The 21,625-nt window shown below is 47.0% G+C and overlaps 1 protein-coding gene across 6 annotated transcripts in view; it reads right to left on the bottom strand.

Moving 5' to 3' along the window:
* Positions 1 to 21,625, bottom strand: part of MPP7 (MAGUK p55 scaffold protein 7) — a 1,979,219-nt gene that overhangs the window by 495,662 nt on the left and 1,461,932 nt on the right. The gene's annotated exons all lie outside the window — the stretch shown is intronic.

Here is a 21,625-nt window from a genome sequence, read left to right as displayed (position 1 = left end):
GTTTGCATATATCTTCCTTCCCCCCTCCTCGACTAAAATAGATGTCTGCTGATCATTTAAGCATTAATTTCTAAGTGACGTGGTTAAAACACTCCATACATCTGACTGTGGAAAGTAAAAATGCATACCAAAGAGGAGCGGTTTGCATTCAATAGGTTTTTTTGTGTGAGCCTATAACAGTTCTCCAAGGAAAGCATACTAAGGCCTTATAAACTTCGAATTGAACTCGAAATCTAATAATGAACACATGTTCTTCAAACAGCATTATTGCGCTACGCAGTGAAACATTTGTACATGTACCTTCAATTTCCTCTGAGAAGCACAAAGGAAAAAAGGAAAGGAAATTATTAAAAGTGCTAAAAACATAACTCTGGAATAAAACAAAATTCAATTCATAAGTGGAAAAAAGAAAATCACCTACCACACTCAACAGTTTCCTCATCTTAGATCAGCCAAAAAGAAAACAGACGTGTTTTAACATTTCAAAAGCCATTTTTATTTGTTTTGCATTACCGGGTACATTAAGCGGGAGGGATTCATGAAAAAACATGCAGAACAATTCATTTCCATCTACATTGCAAATACATTTTAATATGTTAACATGACACAATAGCACATGCAGATATCAAATCATTTAAAACCTGTGCAGACGCTCTTACATTGGGTAGGAACAACCACCTCCTTCAAGGAAGCCTATTACAGAGGAATTATGGAAAGCCAATTCTGAGTCCCTATAAGGAACCTAGTTTGGGGTTCCCATGGACTGCATCTGGAACTGTCCAATATGTCGCTCTGGCTCCTTGCTTTGCTATATTATTGTATACATTGCTGTCCATCTTTGAGTTCTTCATTGCAGGAAGAGGCCATCTCTGCTGCACTATCGAGTTATATTTACGGTCAATAAAACACCATCCGCATAGAAGGTAGCAAAAAAATATTGTTTATGTTATACGTAGTCACTTGATTTTATTGCTCTTCATAACGAAACCTAATTACACGCCGCAATACTAGGAGCAGCTGGTCAGCTATGTTTGGTTAAAATGGGTGTCTCTCTTTTAGGACGCTATGATTGTAAGGCATAGTGAGTGGCTAAACTTCCCAATTTACTCTGCCAAAATCACTCCGGTGTGGAAGGCTCTTTCGGTCTGTTCTCTTGTGTGTTGCAACAGCAATGCTACAAAGAACTATGGGCGAGCGGGCTATGGGGAGCAGCAGGGTATACGGAGTGACAGGATAAGTGGCAGGTGCATTGTGGGCGAGTTCTGAGGGATAAAGCGGAAGAGGTGTTCACCAGTGCTTGCACTCCCATTTACTAGCATAACATTGTTGATGGGATCAGCCTTTACAATTAACGTTGTGACAGCATTCAACGAACATTGTTTATTAAAACAGCAGGTGCTAGATAGAACACAGATTTTAAAGGAATCAATATATTTCCACTGGTATTTTCACTGAAAAGTATTTAGCAATAAAAAAAAAGGAAAAAAAAAATCACACAATTGTTTGCCACTTGGTACTGTAACTGCATCAGATTTAATGAACAATAGAGCTGATGACTGCATAAAAAATAGAATATCCTTCAACTGACGCTTGTGACTCTTCCCCAACAAGGAAAAGAGCCCTTTCAGAGGTGCCATTTTCAAAAGCAATCATCACATCGCAGTAAAAGAACACACACATCCTCTGCTTACGCTTGCGGCTTTCTTTAGCCAGGGGTGTAGCTAGGTCTGGAAAATATCCGGGGCTATGCCTATATCGGGACACAGGGCTAGTTAGCTTTTTGGTTGTAGCCCCTGAGCTTCTATGAGGGGCTACAACCAAAAGACCCAGGGTTATCGCCCCCCACGGTTATCCCTAGCAACTCCTTTGTCTGTAGCCACAACAAGGTAGCAATATTGTCAACACTACATTTTTGTTTCTTTCCCAAGAAGCCACCATGAGTTTAAGGATAGGAATGAAATAACAAAAGGGTTCCTTCGTTAACAAAAAAATAACACCAGCACATTGTTCCGTAGTTCCCTTCTAGCCCCTAGGAAAAAGATCTTTCCCAAGGTGCACATGGGCAGGCAAAGGATTGCAAGCCAAACAAGGTGAGGTTCCACTGGGAAGTTAAACAAATGAAGGTTTCAGTGCACGAAGGTGCTTTTACCATAACAGTTGTCACACTAGCTCGGAACACAACATATTTTGACTTCTGACTTTCCAGTACAATGGCGTTGCTGGTTTTCATCTCTAACTAAAGCAGACTGATTGGCTCTTAAAATATGTGAACAAAATTATCATAATACAGCTGACAAAACAGACACGAGTTTTTAGATAGCGTGTGCTGCACTCAGTGTCAAAGCTTATGAAAAGGAGGAACTGGAAAAACGATGTGCATCTATCGAGTACTTTGAAGGACGACCATGGGGGTCTGCGGCCATTTCTTAGAATTTGCAAACAAACACATGTTCAGGCAATGCATTGTTGTCTATGATGCCTTACCCTCTGGGCAACACGTTGCAGAGGATGCGTACATGAGGCTTTAGCGCACAAGCTCTGTGTTAAGTTTTTCTAGGTGAAGTTTTTTTTTTTAAACAATGTCGCTGCAGCATCAAGTCAAACACAAACGATGGAAAGAACGGCTTGCAATTTTCAATGTAAATTAATGGGCACATAACGTAGGAGCTACATTTCATTCATTTTTTGCATGTAGCATATCTTTAAAAGGAATGTTCTACCATATGCAAAATTAGTTGATTACACTCTAGATTTAGATCTCTGTGTTGGAGACAAAGAACAACTAGGCCTCATCTCTTGCTGGATTATCACATTCCAATGTCAAGGCGCAGCAAGGAACATGCACATACACACACATATAAATGTATCAAGTCAGACCTGTGAACAATTAGGAAGGAATGCAAGCAGAGAAATGGGAGAAGGGCGTCAGCAGAATACTAAGGTCATGCTCATGGGAGCTGAAGCAGAGGTCTTGGGTTGCTAAAACTGGAACTGAGATTTAGGTCACTAGCGCCCCCCAGAATAATGGTTATTCTATTTAAACAGCCAGATCTACAGGAATAATACTCTTAAATCTCTCACAAAGTGGATGGATTAATGGGACCTACCTCCTAGGAGGGGTAACTGAAAAAGGGGGGACCAGAGAAGAACAAGGTCCGTGATTTGTACCAAGGAGAGCAAAGAGTGGGGCCAATACAACGGAGAGGCATGATGGGGGCGCCTGCATGTCTGGGATGAGAAAAGAGTTGCTTTGTTTGCAAGGACCAGGCTGACCTCAATGTTATCTGCCGAGTTCATGTTGACGACCAGGTGCACATAATGTGGTTAGGAGTAAAGATAGGGTGGTGCCCTTAAGTTTAACCAATTACTTTGCAGTGCTTCAAGGTGGAAGAGGATGTAACCCACGTGTGGTGAAGATAGAGGAGAGACAGCACGACCAATTGGAAAAGGGGATATATGTAACTATTAGCATGTAAATAGGCGGCAGCCAATGAGGGTGCGGGATGAATACTGTATACAAGTGCGCCACAAATGACAATTTGTACAGTTATAAGATGAACTCTATTTTGAGGACAAGAGAGAGAGAGAGCTCTGCAGCAAATGCCTTGTAATACCCTGTTGCCCTTTCCCTTTTCTATACAAAATAAAGCTCTTGTTCTTCTTAGAAAAGGGTGCACCAAGCCTTTTGCCCTAGCGTTTTCTTTTACATGTCTGGTTGTTGGTGACCTGGCGTGATCCCACGCTCTCATTCCTGGCCGCACATCCCCTTTTCCAATTGGTCGTGCTGTCTCTCCTCTATCTTCACCACACGTGGGTTACATCCTCTTCCACCTTGAAGCACTGCAAAGTAACTGGTTAAACTTAAGGGCACCACCCTATCTTTACTCCTAACCACATTATGTGCACCTGGTCGTCAACATGAACTCTTGAGTCAGATGAAATGGAAAGACCACCTTAAGCAAGAAGTTTGGGTGAGTGTGCAAGATGACCTTGTCGTTGTTACGCTCACCTGACTCCCACAGAGGCGCCGGTCTGATCTGGGCTGCTGCGGCCTCCTCCAGCGTAATGCGTTGGGCAGAGATGTGTCGTTTGTCTGGCCGGTAGGAGTACTCTTCTGTGAAAGGGGAATTAACCACCCGTGGAGTTGAGCGTAAATTCCCCACACCCCCGTTGTTCTCCCCACTGACCACCTCCGATGTCCCCTCTAAAGTCTCACCTTATGGTTTGAAAGGGTGAGCTCGCCATCCTGCTTCGAGCGCAGGGGCGCGTGATGGACCAGTTGCTCCACTGGTCGAAGGAATTGGTGAGTTCCAGGGCTGTTTTGACTCTCCCGGCAAGACGCCGTAAGTATGTAGTTCGTAAGAGTTCAAATGCCTGACCATCACTCCTATCCAATCCTGTAATCTGTGGTCTTCTCCTTTATTCAGGTGCTGAGAGAAAACCAGAGTCGAGGAGTTATACCTCAGGCGGTAAAATTAGGTAAGTCTATGGCGGGAGGTGGCTCCCCTTGATTGTCCTTTTGATTCACCCTGTTGTGCTTTTGTTTCCCCTTAGGGGCCGGGGTACGGCGATGGTGCAGTGGGAGCTGCGCCGACCTGAGGAGAGGAATGGTTCCCCCGGTGGTAAATCAGGTAGGTCTTAGGGTGGTAACCAGTATTCCTCTATATGTTCCCTTGGCTCACCTTATTGTCTTTATCTCCCCGGAATACGGCGGGAACATGCGGGAGGCTGCGGTGAAACGTGAAGATGCTGCGAGGAACGGTGAGTGCAGCGCAGCGCTGCTGCTGGCGATGCGACGTGTTTAAAAATAAAGTCTCTCCTTCGGTTCGACGATGCGATGGCTCTGGAATCAGGTAAGAAGCTGGTAAATGTTCTGGTTCTAACCTTTCTCCTTCTTTCCCTTGTTTCTAGGTGCTCCGGGTTCGAGGCGGGCGTGGCTGAAGTCTGGATGCTGCTGCAGGCACGGTGAGCGTTACGCTGCTGGATGCAGAATAACGCAAAGCGTGTGCTGCTCTTCGGGCGTGGTTTAAATAGCCTCTAAAGTAGTTCCAGGTAAGTATTCCTCCACTGCCACACCCGAGTGGCAAAAGAGTCCCTAGGTAAAGTAGTCCCTTCTAGGCCTCTTGAGGGCTTGGATCCCTTGCAGCATGGTCTGCATCAGGTAAGTCCAGATAAGTTTTCCCCTTATGAGCCTGGCGCCCATGGCGCCAGGACTGAAGTCTCATATGAGCCTGGTGCCAAAGGTGCCAGGACTGGGTACAGATGGCCCCTAACAGGGGTCGCTGGGCCTTTCCCCAGGAACGTGATGCCTGCTCCCGGGGCTGCTGGACCTGGTCTGGTTCCCTGGGGATAGGCATCATGAGAGTCGTCGTGAAAAGTGGTCAAGGGCTTGCATGGGGGACAACGCCTGCAGTTCACTAACCATGCACACAGAGGTGAGAGCCACCAGCACAACTGTCTTGAATGTCACCACGCGGATGTCCACAGAGGCCATTGGCTCGAAAGGCTTGCCCGCAAAGCTTCATGAACCACATTGAGGTCCGAAACTGGGTAACCTATGCACTGGTGGAAAAAGCCTAGGCAAAACCTTGAGGTGGGCCTTAACTACCGGGTAGGCTGCAGAAAACACATGCTCAGGGGAATTCTTGTAAGCCCCAATGGCTGCCAAATAGGTGCAGCAAGTATCCACCTGAACTCCAGAATGAGCCAGGTGCACTGAAAAAGCCAGTATGTCATCCAGAGAACAGGTGACAAGGTCCAGACCCTTGTTGCAAGTCCAATGTCAGCATCTAGTCAATTTACTCTTATACTGGGACTAAGTCGAGGGCCCCCTGGCCTGCTGAATGATATCCCAGTTGTCCTCCGAGAATTTAGAAAAATCCTGGAAAAGTAACTGGAGCCCCTGTCTACAAGAGGAACTGGTTCTACCGCCTGCATCACCAAGAGTGAAAGGACCTCCCGTAAAGGAGCCGGGGACCCCGATCTGACGAAGAGAGGGGAGGATGGTAGAGGCAAATGAAGAGGAAGACTGAAGCCTGTGGAGACTACAGACAGGATCCACAGATTGCTGAAAAGACGCTTCCAGGTGTTGTGGAACAGAGCTTAACGGCCCTCCACAGGTGAGCTGTGTTCCCTGACCTTGACGTCACTACTTCTTGGCATCAGAGGCAGGGGCAGAGGAGGGGGAGCGGAAAAACCCACACAACGTCCTCTGCTGCTTCCTACTGTTGTCGCTGGGTGACCTGTCAGGCCTCGTGTACCGCTGTCCTGGAACCCCTTGAAGCTGGAAAAAGTGCAGGGCTTGAACTTGGTCCTACCCTGGGACTGAGGGAAGGACTTCTGACCTGGTTTTGTAAGGATGGCCAAGGACTTAGCAGTTTGAGTGGAGGTTCTCTTCTTTGTCAACTCATCATCAGTTGATGAATTAAAAAGATTCAGAGCCCTCGAAGGGCAGATTAGTTCCTGCACGTCAGATGAAAACTTAGTGGCATGCATCCATGCCATCTTTCTCATCTGGACCCCAGGGCACAGCCCTATGCTGGCTGTGTCGATGTGGGAGATCAAAAATTCCAGGAGGTCCTGAGCAATGGCCAGGGCATCCTGCAGGCCAGCCTTGAAGTACTTGCTTGTCCGAAGGGAGGTTGGGCAGAAATTACTCAAGCTTCCACCACAGCATCTGGTTAGCCGCAGCCAAGAGGGCAATCTGTGTTGGCTTGCCACAGATGCAGTCCTGAGCTGGTTTAGAATACAAGGAGGCTGCAGCCACCACTGAAGAATGAGGCTGTGGGTGGGAGCAAGGAGGATTGGCTCACCGTCCATCAGCCTAAACCTGCTGTCCAACTTCTTGTTCATCTGGGCCTTGGCCGTGGGCTTCTCCCAGAGCTTTCACGCCACCTGCAGAACATCCTTCTGGAGAAGGATGCCAGACCGGATCGTGGTACATATCCCCAAGACCTCTGCTAGCACTCCTGACACCTGGGGGGCTTCCTCGGGCAGAAGGACCCCCAAGAACTCCGCCAGGCCCTGAAGGCCGTTATGAAAGGGCTTAAAGGATGCAGAGGGTCAGGGTCCATCGTCCTAGGTGTCATCCTCCTCGCCCCCCCCCTTTCTTTTCACAGACCAAGGGGAATCCGGGCCCTGGGCTAAAGGTGCCAGCGGGGTCCCCCTAGGTTCGGAGCCGCAGACAGGCAACAATGGTTGTTGAGGGGGAGGCTTTGGTTTCACGAGAGGAGGTGGAGGTGTCAGAACAACCGGTAGGGCCGGCACCAGGGGAGAGACCGCCACTGGGTCTGACAGGGCTGGAGGAACGTGAGGAATACCCAGAGGAGGGGGCCTGGGCAGCACCACCTGTGGGATGACCTCCTTCACTATGTGCTTCGGGAGCTCCTTCATCAGAGGGGAATGCATAAAGAGGAAGTGCTTGGAGATGTGGTCCTTGCAAGCCGCTGTGTCCCTCGGGGCCCAGCCTTCCAAGGCACTGGACCTTTGCTGCTGGTGGCGCCTGATGCATGTAGCCATAGGGCTTCCTTCAATGGGTAGATTTATCTCTGAAGGGACCAGAAGCCTGCACCATACGATCCGTCACTGCTTCCTGAGGGAAGGGCACAGGGATCCTCTTGCAAAGGCCATTCAATAGGTGAAAGCACTGGCAAGCCCTGAGCCAGATCCAAGATGGCCACCAGCCTGACAGGCTCCACCACGTGCCTCTCCACCATTTTGAAGCCTTGTGCCACACCCGGGACAGGAGGCGTGGATGCCAAGAGAGGCCGCAGACACGGGAGGATGCATCTTGGGTCTTGCACCTAAAGCAGAGGTATAGACCTCAGATCACTGAAAGCCGTTGAGTCTTCGGCCAGGCAGCCGGTTGTCGTAACGCCCTGCCTCACAACCTCGGTGCAGGCTGAACCGAGGGCCTACCTTGTCTTGATGAGAGGTCCTGGAGATGAAATCCTTCAGGCGGGGAGGAGGAGAAGTGTGGAAGATCTCCCTCCACCGCGACAACCGATTATTTAATGCCCTGTGACCGAGAGCGCTGGAACCCTAACATGCATCCCAGCAGTGGTCGGGCCCTGAAACACTCAAGACAAAGTACATGGCGGTTCGAGGCTAGTAATTGGTGGGCGCATGAGGTACATCTCATGAATCCTCCTGTGGTTGACATGCGCCGGGGAGACAAGGCACCGATGCGAAATTAAATAAGATTGAAAAAGAAAATGGCGAGCCAGCGGAAATAAAGTCTCTGCGCCAGTAGGGAGGTCCGACAATCTGTGCCGAAAAGGGACTGGGGTGAGGTGTTGTAGGGTGGGCGATCCCATGCCCAATGCCACGTCCCATGCGCTTTACTAAACTTATAGCGGGAAGCTCAATTTGTCACTGCCAACGGTTCTGGTACCGTCCCCATTTTGGGGGACGGCCACAAGGATGGAGAAAAGGGGATGGGACATATGAGTATATTGATTATGGTATGGTTGGATGACAAATATAACCGTACGCGAGGGGGAGTAGAGGAGTGGGACACTAGTTGGAAGAAGATCAGCCACCTGTGATCTCACCATAAATAGGGAGCTTGTAGGGACCTAGATTACGAAATATACACAGGTGTATGGCAGTGGCTAAGAGGTCAGCGATAGGGAACAAAAAGTGGTGAAGACGGTAGAAGCACAGTTCCCATTGTTACACAAGGGACCAGGAAGGGTGCAATATATACCATGAGCCCATAGGGATAAAAACAAATCTCAAAGGCACTCCCGTCCCTCACCGCTGGAGCAGGTTAGTGGATCTATGCTTGTGAGAAGCAAACAACTGGTACAATCTTGACTGTAAGGGATTTGAAAAGCCCATTTGTTTCGATACTGGGAGATCAGACTGACGACATATGGGTTAAAGATGGGTACCTGGGTATGAAGTTGGGCGACGATGGTTATGACGAGGCACATTCCAATGACAGTAGGCCTCAAGTTTGGGCGGTGCTACGGCGAACATACCTGGATACGCCTAATCACCAGTCGATCATGCAGAGGACTATGAGAGACGAGGATCCTGCACAGTATATTTTGCATATACAAGAGAAGTGGAGGGCAGAAACGGGAGATTCCTGGGATCGACGATTCCATTATTTTATTACATAGTAAAAAGGGGACTTCATAAGAAGTACAGAAGGTAAGAAAGTTGGGATTGAGTCAAAGGTCTGCGCGGAAATTCACTCTAATCATACATCACTGTAAAAGGTTGAAAGAAAAGTAGACGGAAGCTGCGCAGCAAATGCACGCAGAGGATGCAAAACTGGTTCAAAAGAAGTTAGCAAAGGTTGCGTTGGAGGGGGTTATAGCTACCGTGCAGTCAGAAGGACCGGCAGAGTTCAGGTTGGTTTAGGCCAGCATGTGGGCAGCACCTGTGTGGGGAGGTTGGGCAGGTGGGTATCGTCCCCAGTATCAAGGAGTTTTTCCAGGGGGGTTTCAGCGAGGCAGAGGGGTATCTCAGGGGCCCAGGGAGGGTGACAGGGTTTTGAAGGAATGGGGCCTCGAGAAGGAGGAGCGGGTCGGTGTTGGACATGCAGGCCAATGGGTAATTTTTCAAGAGTGTAGAAGCAAGCAATCTTTTATATACCCACAGCAACAGATTTATCCTTATCCCCAGGGAGGCCCTGCCCCATACCCCCAGTCATATGGACAGCTACTACCAGCAGTTATTTATGGTGCGCCATTGCCCATTGGCCCTGCCTGCTCCCCACCATCATTTCCACAGTTGCCAGCTCCAGGCTCCAGTAACATACCACCGTATACAGTGCATCAAGGACAACAGCACGGTCTTCACATACCGAACAGTAAAGATGTGTCGAATGGCACAGTGACATTACCAGGGGGCCACAATGTTCAAAACAATTTGTTTTTCCAGGGACATAACATATCCAGAATAGGACCACCCACAGAGAGCCTATCTGCCGACCCAGAAGAGGAACCTTTGGTGGGTGTGGATATTACTTAGTGCAGTGCCACAAGTGACAAATAAATATTGGTGAGTACCTTCTGAATTTTTGTTTAAGCCGTCCAAAATGTGGCGCACAGTTTTGTGCATTGATCCTACCATACCAATGAAAGGTTTCAGATGAGGACCTTTTTGAGAACAAAGAAAAGGAAGGGGAGATAATATTGGAAGTGTGCGTCACTTATGAGATAATGATAATGATACAACATATGATACAACATAGGCATGTAGCCTGTTCCATGTTACTGGTGTGGACTGCCCCCTCCTTTGCTTCGGAAGATCAGCGGACGAGTAATCTGCATGACGTAGGGCTTTTATGGAGTGTTGCACCAATACACATCACACTGAAACCTGGCACTGTGTTACCCAGAGTTAAACAGAATCTCTTATCAAAGGCAGTGGAGGCAGGGATTTATGACATTATAATGCCCTCTGCATCAGAGTACTATAGTACCAACTAATCCACCATGTAACAGCTATTTACCCCGTGAAGAAATCGAAGGTGGCTATTTGGAGGATGATTCAGGATTTACACCCCCTTAATGATGCAGTACTGGCAGAGTGAGTTTCCGGTGGCTCCAAACCCTGCTACAATACTGTGCAACATACCTGTTGAGGCAACCCATTTTACTGTGCTGGACTTCAAGAATGCCTTTTTCTCAGTAACCTTGCAACCAGACTCACAATATCTCACATTGTTTACGATTGCTGGGAGCAGATTCCACCATACTAGGCCTCCTCAAGGGTACTGTGAATCCCTGAGTATTTCTAACAGGGTTTTCCATGAGGGCCTAGGAAATATTGATGTTCCCAGTACCATTATTCAATTTGTGGATGATTTGTTGGTGTGGAGTACTACCAAACAGTGCAGGGAGGACTATCGCTTTGTTACAATTGTTGGTTGACAGAGGGTATAAGGTGCAGTAATGCCAGCAGGAGGAGTTGCATTTGGGTCATGGCTACAGGCCTTTCAAGAAGGACACCAAACGTAAAATACTATTATCTGGATGGATGAGATGGTTACCAGTTTTCAGGAGCTGAAAGATTTTATCTCCACTACTCCTGTAATGGCAACTCCTGACTACACTAACGAGTTCTATCTTTTTTCACATTCTAATGGCCAGATGATGACTTGCAGTTTTGACGCAGCACAGCACTATGGTTCACACACCCCAAGCATATTACAATGGCATGCTGGACTCTGTCATGCAAGGACAGTTTCCATGCAAATAAGCATTGGCTGCTGCTGCTTTTCCATGGAGAAGTCCGCCCCTATTGTTATGGGGTGTTCACTGATGCTGTATGTCGAACACGCGGTATATGCAATACTGGAGAGCTCCAAATGTACATTGACTATGCAAAGGGCTTTCGAATATGAAGTGGTTCTTTCAAGTCCATCTACTGACATTGTTGGAAAACAGTGAACCAGGCTACTTTTCTAACTGAACCCATTACTGATGACGAAGTGCATGACTGTGTTACATACGAGGGTCCAGAGGAGGATATTCCTAAGGTACGTGACTATGATTTAGATGGCGGACAGGTGTTTTCTGTTGATGGGTCCTCAACCATTGACCAGGAGACAGGCCAACGACATACTGGGGCAGCAGTGGTGTGATTAGTGGACAGGGGGTATGAGGTTTTTGTGCAGCAAAGGATACCAGGCCATTTTTCAGCACAGGCAGCAGAATTGTTTGCTCTTTTTGAAGCACTTGAGGCAGCGCAAGGGTGCCGAGTTACGATTTATTCGGACTCGGTTTATGTTACTACCACCGTTCATTCAGGGTTGTCGAGATGGATGAGAAGGGGATTTCGTAGAGCAGATCGGTCCCCGGTGCAGCATGCAGCCTTGTTGAATCGATTGATTCATGTCCTGTCACAGCTCACACTAGCCGCAGTGAAGTGTACCACCCACACCAGTGGCACAGACTTCATCTCCCTCTGGAATGAAGCAGCAGACACGGAAGCAAAGCTGGCCATTTATTTACCCATACCAGATATTCCTAACCATCCAGCGTTTGTGAAATGTATTTGCAGTTGCAGGTCCCACACTGAAATAATTGAGATACAAGGTCAAGGGCTGCAAAGTGAGAAGTTGTTGCAAAGAAGGGGGTGTGCGCAGTCCCCAACTGATTTAGTGCAGAGACAGACCAGCACAGGGAAGGTGGAGATACCCCAAGGTTTTGCCTTAATGGCGTTTGGTCAACTTCATTACCGCACCCACGTGTCCAAGCAGAATATTGCCACAGACATAGAAGTTTGGTATGTGCACAACATTCAGAAATTGATGTGTATTTTTATGCCCAATTGTGTTGTCTGTCAGATGTATAGCACGGGACAGACATTAAAGGCTTTGAGAGGAACACTGCCTCACCCCATTGGCCCCTTTTGAGACCATCAAATCGATTTTGCAGATATGGGTGCCAGATGTAATACCTTCTGTGACCTCATAGTTGTAACATGTCCTTTCTCCTGTTGGATTGAGGCTGGTCCATGTGGACATAATGATGCCAAGTCGGCCGCCAGGTTTTTGGTGAGAGAAGTGTTCCCCCGATGGGGGAGGGATGCGTGAGACGCTTAAAAGCGTTAACGGCACCCACTTCTTTAATGAGCTGTTCAAGGAACTTGCAGCTCTTTTGGGAATTAAACACAAGATATGTTCCATTTAACAACCCCAGGCCATTGGTGTTTTCGAATGGATGAACGGTTTGTTAAAGACTAAGTTGGCCACTGAAAAAGAACTGGGTGCACTGCCTACCTCTGGCCCTGTTCAGTTTGAGAACTCAGCCCTGTAAGGACCATCATCTCTCCCTGCATGAAATAGTGTTGGGGAGACATCTGCAAATCCTGTTCTCTCCTGTGCATAGTGCATCTGATGCTCAGAGGGCTGTGTCAATTTTGGGGAATGCATTTATTTCATATCTGACTCAGTTAACAAAGTGTATGAAATACCTTTCTCAACAGACTGCTCCACGACGAATGGAAGGTGAAATCAGTGCTTCACAAGAATCTGCGAGCAGGCCACCATTACAAATGTTGCCGAGGTGATAGGGTGTATACTAAGAACTGTTACGCTCATCTCGTCTCTACGGAGGAGTTGGTGCACAGTTGCATCCCTCCCAGGGGTGAGGTCGCTCGGCTCCGACTTCGCCCTCTGCGCTTATGTGCTGACTGGTGGTAATAGGTGATAGGTGATGCTGCTCGGGACTGCTCTTGTTGATTAGTTTTGGCAAGCACTCCGTCCTGCTGCTTCTGGCAGGGGCGCTTGTATGATCTGGACCGAGTTCGTTCACTGGTCCTTTGCACGTGGTAGTCCAGTCCTGCTGCGACTAAACCACTATACTTCAGTTAAGTGTTCCTGTTTGCCTTTGTCTCTCCTCATCTGTTTTTGTTGTATTGTAAAGTTTGTTGTCTTGCATTGCTGTCCGTTCCACTTTTGATGTTTGTTCTTTTGCTTTCTTCCCTTGCAGGTGATGTTGCCGGCCCGGCAGAAGCTCCAAAACTCGAGGTGACAGCTGGAGGGAATGAGGAACGAAACTGCACCAGGACAGTAACTGGTAAATTGTTAACTAGGGGATTACGTAGGTTTCAAATGTGGCGCGGCCCTAGGACGGATGCACTAACCTCGTCTTTCTTCTTCTTCACAGGGTCGGAGTTTGTGTATGCAGAGTGTGGTGCTGCGGCGTCGGGATCAAGATAACTGGATGACAGGAGATGTGTCTGCAGATGAAGCACCGGTTTCCTGGAGGCGAGTATGCAGGAGAACGGCTGGTTTCACAGGTAAGTTAACTGGTCTAAGCGCCAGTGAGCGTCACGTTGCATGAGAGTGCACAGTAACGCGAAGCACCAACCTTAAGGATGGAGCAGCTTATATAGCTGAGCTTCTGAAGCCATGCCGACCAGGTTCAGCCTGCCTGCCACACCCAATGAGTCAGCACGTGAGGATGTTCTCTGGAATAAAGGCTTTCAGCTCCTGGGAAGTTCTTGTAAAATAAAAGCACTCCTGCACTGAAATAAAGTGTTCCTGCTCACATCTCTATATGAGCCTGGCACCAAAGGCACCAGGACCAAGTCCAGCCGGGGCCCTTGTGTTTATAGGTCCCAAAGGGACATAAGTGAGTCAAGTGACCCATTGCCCCCATCAGTAGATAGTGTGGTTTTTGTGTTATGGGGCCTGTGGCCATGACAAGAACTTTGTCCACAGTTGGGGTGAACCTCAGTACAAAAGACCTTACACCATAGTATACACTACTCAGCTTGCGGTGAAGGTGAAACTATTACAATACTGGGAGCATCTATCTGATTTTAGGAAGGTACCACACACATTTCCTCTGACAATAAGTATTTTATCAGTGTTTTTACTTGGCGATTCTTTTTATGTAGAAATAAGATTAGCAGCATTTAATTTTGAAGAAGCATTTAGGTTTTATTCAATAGGGGTTGCTATGAAATTTGGGGGGTCATTACAAGTTGGGCGGTAAGGGATACCAGGCACCGGTAAGGAGACCGGTGCAGGTAATCCCGTACCACCCAATTCCGAGGTCCCTTAGCAGGTCCCAGCAGGAACGGCTGGTCTGACAGCCGTTCTTGACGGGACCCGTTAAGGGATCTTGGAGCTAATAACGGGCCCGCAATTTGCAGGCCCGTTATTAGCGCCTTCCCCATTCCCATTGAGCCCTATGGGGGCTCAAATGGGAATGGGGAATGCCAATTGGAATGGGGACTTACTAGGTCCGCCAAGGGCGGAATGTCCCGGTAAGTCCCCACTCCACCAGATCGGACCCGGACACCATTTTCTGGAGGCAGCCATGGCGCTAATAGCGCCATGGCTGCCTCCAAAGTCGTAATGAGGCCCTTGGTCTTTGTGATTTCTGAAATGATGTTTTCTACTGTATATTTACGAGTTTCTGCATTATTTGATAGTACTTACATTATCTGTTTTAAGAGTTTTTGCACAATGTTCTTTTTCGCTAATTTATGGACTTTCCTTGGCTTGTTTTTATATATATCTAGTGAATTTATATGGTTAGGTCATAAAAAGGGGTTGGGGGTGAAGTAAAAGGGCATAGGAAATTAATAATTGTTTTGTCGCTACAACACCAGGTGACGATTACATGACCACTGTACTGAATTTTAAAAAGGAATGAGAATATAAGATACAATAATATGGAACTTAAAGATGTTAGTTAAAAAGGGTCTGGATGAAGACAACTATAATCAGTACAAAGGTGTAGTATTTGATAAAATTTCTGATGTGCACCACCCAGAATTTAGTAACATGTGGTACAAGTAGGTACAAGTAGGGGGTGTTGCAATCTATCCCAGCCTCCATCCAACACCCCAGGATAAGGAAGAAGAAGCGGTTGGTGAAGTTGAGAAGGAAAAGATCAAATTATCTGTCAGAAGATTAATCCAAGTTATTCAAAGTAATTCCAGACAAATATAGGCACTGCACCAAAACAGAGGTGTTCTTTGTGTCACTCTTAACGCCAGGGATGGAGGCTGCAGCAAATGTAAAGTGGTTGCAGATTGTTCGGTGGGAAGTGATCCAGTTGGTGAATAACACTGAACAAGACCTAAATGCTAACAAGAGCGAGCCAAGGGCGATCCTGCTGATGACGCATCTAAACCAGTAGGTCTTGGATCTCGTGACAGTGATGGAAGGTGGCATGTGCAAGAAGATAGTATTATTTTGATGCACGTACATAACCTCAAATGATGCAGAGAATGGGTCCCGGATGCACCTCATAGGGGCCTTGCACAAGCTAAAGACTAACATGGGAAGTGAAGCAGGTGTGCAGGCTGAAGATTGGTTCGATACACTGTTCTCATGGGCACCATCCTGGCTTGAGGCAATGGCGAAGATAATGGTTTGGATTGTGATGCTCCTGCTGGTGTCGTTATGCACTTGCCAGATGATGTTTCAATGTTGTGCCAAGACTATTCCGAACAGTGCAATGATGATGGTAACTATTGGGGCAGGAACGGCTCTCCCGGGTACAAAGCATGGGCAGGCTCAAACTGAGGACCCAAATAAGCCATGCATGGTTAGGATTGAAAGACCCATATACCCTGCAGGGACATTAACCTCACCCTCAACAGACCCAGAAAACTGCACTGAGCATGGAGCGCTGTCGCGCACTGAAGAAATGGCTGCCTGATTCGTGAGCTCCCGCTCGACCAAATATCCTAACCCAAAATATCCTGAAAGGGGCCACCCACGGAGCGAAAGCTCAGATGAATAGAAAGCCCAGATACTTGTGAGCACACAGTAAAGATCCTGGCAAGCTACGCCCTGGCGATCCTGAGCTGAGGACGTGTGAACAGCCGCCGGCGCAGGGAACCGCAGGAGAACACTGCAGAGACGGGGACGCCACAAGACGGAAGGCTGCAGGTGGGTGGAGCCTAGACCTCCAGAGCATGCCAGGATGCTGTACATCCTGCACGGGCAACTGTAATCCGCACTGTGAGGGGGTGATCGGCGGAAGGACGACCCTACAACCCCCTTGGAGGACCGGGTCATACAACAACCCCCCGGAGCTGTCGTGCTGGCGCCCCACGCATTGACCGTGCTGCACGCAGCCACGGGGACTGAAGACCCTTGGTGCAGGAGTGCCGCGTGACACTGAGGGAACTCCATAGCCAAGCGGAGCTGCGGGGTACGGTGCACCGTACGCATGAGATCTGTGTACCACTGAGTGAGTACAATGAACATGTACTACGCACCAAACCCACAGTGAGAGAAGCGACAAGGGGGAAGTGTGCGTATGTAATGAACTGCACAACACCACGAAGCGGAGGACGCACCTCGTGGTATTACTGATCCTCAACCCATGCAGCATCAATACGCGGCGGGCGGAAGATTGTGAGCACACTGAGGGCCCTGCAAGACCCAAGTGGGTCATGGATATTACGGTCGTAACAAATCGCTGCTGTGGTGTGTACAGCTGGCGTAAGGGCGGAAGGGGACACAGGAACATGAGGAACTGGGCCCTGCAGTAACTCCAAGCGTACCTGTGTTGCCGAGCCCTGGGCCGTATTGAATACAAACTGGTTGCGGTAGGTGGTGGACTACGCCTGAGAAAAATACCCCACAGCGGTGGAAACACGATGGAAAAACTGATCGCTACACGAGGGACTATAAGGCTGAAGGGTACAATCTCCTGATCCTAATAAGAAATAGAGATCTGTAAACTGGTAACAGCCCTGCTGGAAACTGTCAGCCAGCACTTAAAGCCGGTACTACCTGGAAGGGAGCTATAATAATAATTTTGGCAACCATATGGCTCTATGCAACTACTACATAATACGTGGGCAGACACAGTCCACTCATGGATCCCAAATGCTGAATGGTTGCACCTGAACAACTGCATAAGCGAGATACAACCAACTCCTGAGCCCCTGTTAATTCCATATAAGAAAAGCCTATAAGAACTGGTGGGAACGTGCGCAGAAGTGTGGGGACCACGCAACTGTGCACAATCTGGCATTACTGATACTACAGCCCCATACACTACTGCATTAAAAAAGGCGAGCCACAAAAGTCAGGGAAAGCAACAAAATCCTCAGGCACTAAGAAGAAGGGACCCATGGACACGTACACGAGCAGTCAGACCCAGTACACACTAATTCTAATGAGACGGCGGAGACTGTAATCAGTGAACGGGAAGACAATAGCGCAAAATGGATTTCTCGCAGTCAATGTCAAGCTAGAAAATATAATTGCAACTATTGGCTCGCTGACAGCCAGAGTGGACAAGGAAAGTGCACAAATCACCGAAACAGAAAATAGAATCAGCTCCAGTGAAGACACCATTGCACACCATAGCCGAGACATTACCCAGCTGAAGGAAAATATGTCTAAATTACAAAACAAATGCAAGGATTTCGAATCACGGTCAAGAAAGAATAATGTGCAAATAGTGGGTGTGTCTGAATCATTAGGGAAGGGGCAAATGGAAAAACAAGTTGAAGCCCCGCTCAAGTCCCTTTTCGGGCCCGAATCCTTTTCGGAACACTTCTTGGTCGAAAGAGCGCATCTCACATTGGCACCGCTACCCAAACCAGGAGCGCCACCACGCACGATCATTGCCCGACTCCTCAATTATAGGGACAGAGATGCAATCCTGCGGCTGGCGAGGGAGAATGCTACACTGCACTATGAGGAAAGCCGAAGCATATCCCAGACTTTGCGGCCAGGGTGCAGGCAAGCAGAAGGTCCTATGAACCAGTCAAGAAACTCCTGAGAGCACGCCAAATCTCATTTACCCTGATGTTCCCAGCCAAGATGAGAATACAACACACAGGAAGGGTGCACTTCTTCGAAACTCCGGCCGAAGCCATGGCTTATGTAGAGAACTCTATACCCTTACCTCCTACAGCACATAGACCCAAATAGATCAATAGACCCCGACCTGCAGACTAACGACATGCATCGGCTGACCACGCACAAGGCATACCATATCCTTTCTATCTGCAACCGTGTTGTTTTGTTTTCAGACGGTGGCCCCACAGACTACCCTCAAATAGGGTGAGGGGCCAGATCTGGCGGTCATGTGAAGAAACATGGCTACCCCTGGAATATTCCACAGGTTTATGAGGCAACATCATCAAGTTGGGGTAGATGATGAGGGTAGATGAGGGCGATGGGGGTGGATGCCATACTGGAACAGAATTATTACGGCACTCACTGGGAGTTGAAGCCTATTGGACAAAGTTGGGCTCGGTGTGGGAAGATGGTGGAATTTAATATTCATTGTTTAATAAGTGTGTGGTCGCTCAGATGCTGGTGCTGCCCTCATTGTGCAAATGAAAAAACTATAAGTGATAACATGTCAAAACACTCATGGAATGTCCGGGGTTTGAATAATCTAATAAAAGCTAGGCAAATTGGCAACTATGTTGCCAGACATGATCCTCAAATCCTAATGTTACAAGTGTAAGAGGATTCAATTCAACACTACAGCTAAGTCAACGCCTAGTCTATAATACTGAATGAAAACCCTTATTGATATATCTTTAGGTCCAGTTCATGCGTTCTGGATGACTACCCCTGTATAACACCCCTCTCTTGGAATCCCCCTGACCCCACTGAGCCAAGAAGTAGTTCTGTTTTGCAAGTTTAAAAGGTTTATTTGATAATTTAAAATAGATATATATATCACGCTTTAGAATAAATTAATAATTGAATAGCACACTTAATCTGATATGATAAAGATCAACAACGGAGAATCTGGCACTAGCACACTTCTTATAATCACCAATGAGTTGACATGAAATGGATAAGGTAGCACACTGGTAAATAAGAACAAAAGAAGAAGGTGGTACAAAATGCTTTATAGAGTTCAAATGGATGCAAGGTTGAATGAATGAAATGCAGTATAGAAATACTCAATATGATTTCAACAAAACAATGTAATCACTTTTCTCTGGCAATCCCCTCCCCCCCTTGATGCAAGGCAAGGAAATGGAAGGAAGCACACAGTTCTCAGAAATGCAATCAAATGTGATTCAGTTCACCCCAGCAAGCTTAGACAACAGAAGTTTAAAAACACAGGCCCAAATTGCTTTGATATGTGCTGGCAATGAATTAAAAAATATGCTAAAATGCTTTTAATTCCCTTTTCAGAGGTTCAGGGTGAGTGGTATCTAGTTAATATTAGTCCAGGCTCACACTAGCAATGATGCAGGGATAGTTAGCAGGTTAAACAAATTTCTGGCAGATGGAAAGCAAACAGCAGCAGTTTTTACATGTGAAGAAATTGCAAATCGCGGTAAAATTCGCGGATGCGTGTTCCGCGATTGCGGTAAAACTATAAGGGGTAGGAATGCGGTTCTCGGTGCAATTTAAAGCTACGATTCTAAGCTATCAGAGGAAAGTTACTGCAAGTCTCTAGCCCAAACGGTCGCGGAGATATGAGCGATTTAATAAAGGTCGTTTTTGGGTTTGCAAATTTCAAAAGCTCAAAATGACAAGTGCAGCTTGCAACTAGCAAATCACAGGTGACAGCTTTACAAGTGACAGGTGACAGTTAGGAGACAGTTCTACTTAGATTAAAATAGGATTGAATTATATTATTTTAACTAAGAGATTGGTTCTGCACAGTTTTCTAGGTACTCACACTATATTCTTGAGTGAAATGGGCCTCGCCATGGATCTGGTCAGGGTTTTGGACTGGACTCTGGTCTGGTCTGGCCTCTGCACTTCACAGTGATCTGGGTCAGCTCTCTCTGCTGGTCTGGGTCTCTCTGGGTACAGCACTGCTTTCTCTCTGGTTCTCTTAGTTCTGGATAGATTGAAGTCTCTAGTTTGGCTTTCTGGAGGTTGATGGAGGTAAGTATGGATTTTTCCGGCAGAGCGTCCCGCTGCAGATGGATTTGGAAAGTCTCTATCTGTCCCGTCTGTCTGCTTTTATGTGTTTAGAATGTGGGTGTGTTCTAGCATCACTGACCCTACCTCTCTCTCAGCTTCTAATTGGTCAAACTTCCATTTATCATTTGATTGGGGAATGAACTGTGAGTCAGAGTGATGTCATTTTACAGCCTGCAGAAAGTCCACTCCTCCTGTCAACTTACACACAAATCTAGATTTGAAACAAATACATATTTGCAGAGGTACATATTGTTTTAAAATCATATGCACCCATCATGCATTACAGGAGGTATACCCTGTTCAAACTCTGCTCTTCCTGGGAGCTTGCATTCAGAACTGGCACATATTTCACTTTTTAACTGATTTTTCAATTTCTGACATTGACCCAACTTTACATATATGTGTGCAGGGAGTATGGACATTAACTGAAGAAGTTTCAGATTTTTAACATGCATACATTTAGAGTAATATCCACTTTTCCGCTGACACCCCCCTGAACATGCCACCGGGTCGAAAAACCTCTTAAAATGTGGGCAGAAAAATCACAAGAATTATGGTATCATTTATAAAATTTTCACATGTCCGCTCTATGAGTTATTCATCTTTTTAAAGTTATGTTCTGGCTCCAAAGGGGTGTGGTTTCCCAGGTCACATGGTATAGAAACCAGTCTTTCCAGTTTCTGCCAAGCCAGCTTGCTCTCACAGGCAGTGCCCCTCCCAGCTCCTGCCAAGAGGAAGCTACATTTTACGACTGCGTAATAAAAACCTTTGCCTGAGTGAAGAGGGCTTTGTTCACTCTCCTACAGAGCACAGATAATTCAATTATCAGATAGATGGCATATCCTTTGTGTGGGCAGCAAAAGGAAGGTTGGCCTGGGAACACAGTGGTGACTCAAGTTTCACTGCTGATGGGGTAGTTGCCAGGCAGAATCAAGTTCCTTAAGCCAGACTTTCAGCTACTGTCATGTTATTTGTTGCTTTTTAAATTAACTTGCAATTTTACACATGCAGCTAGAATGCTGATTCTAAGTGCAAAACTATGACATTTAAACAATTGCAACCTATGTGACACTCAAAAGTAGGTCACTCAGTCAATTTAAACATTTAGATTTTTTTTTAGTGTCTTTCAATCCAGTGCAACTTAAACTGCTGAAATCCACAGCGCAGCCAGTCTTGTTATAAACCTTGTCTTATGATCTTCATTTCCCAGATTTTGTAGGCACACAAAACTCCATTCTGCCAAATGTCTGCTGGTGTCCAGTGAGTTTT

Source organism: Ambystoma mexicanum, chromosome 2q (assembly GCF_040938575.1).
Source record: "Ambystoma mexicanum isolate Mex_15411 chromosome 2q, UKY_AmexF1_1, whole genome shotgun sequence".
NCBI classification, from domain to species: domain Eukaryota; kingdom Metazoa; phylum Chordata; class Amphibia; order Caudata; family Ambystomatidae; genus Ambystoma; species Ambystoma mexicanum.
This window is presented reverse-complemented; position numbering and strand designations above follow the sequence as displayed.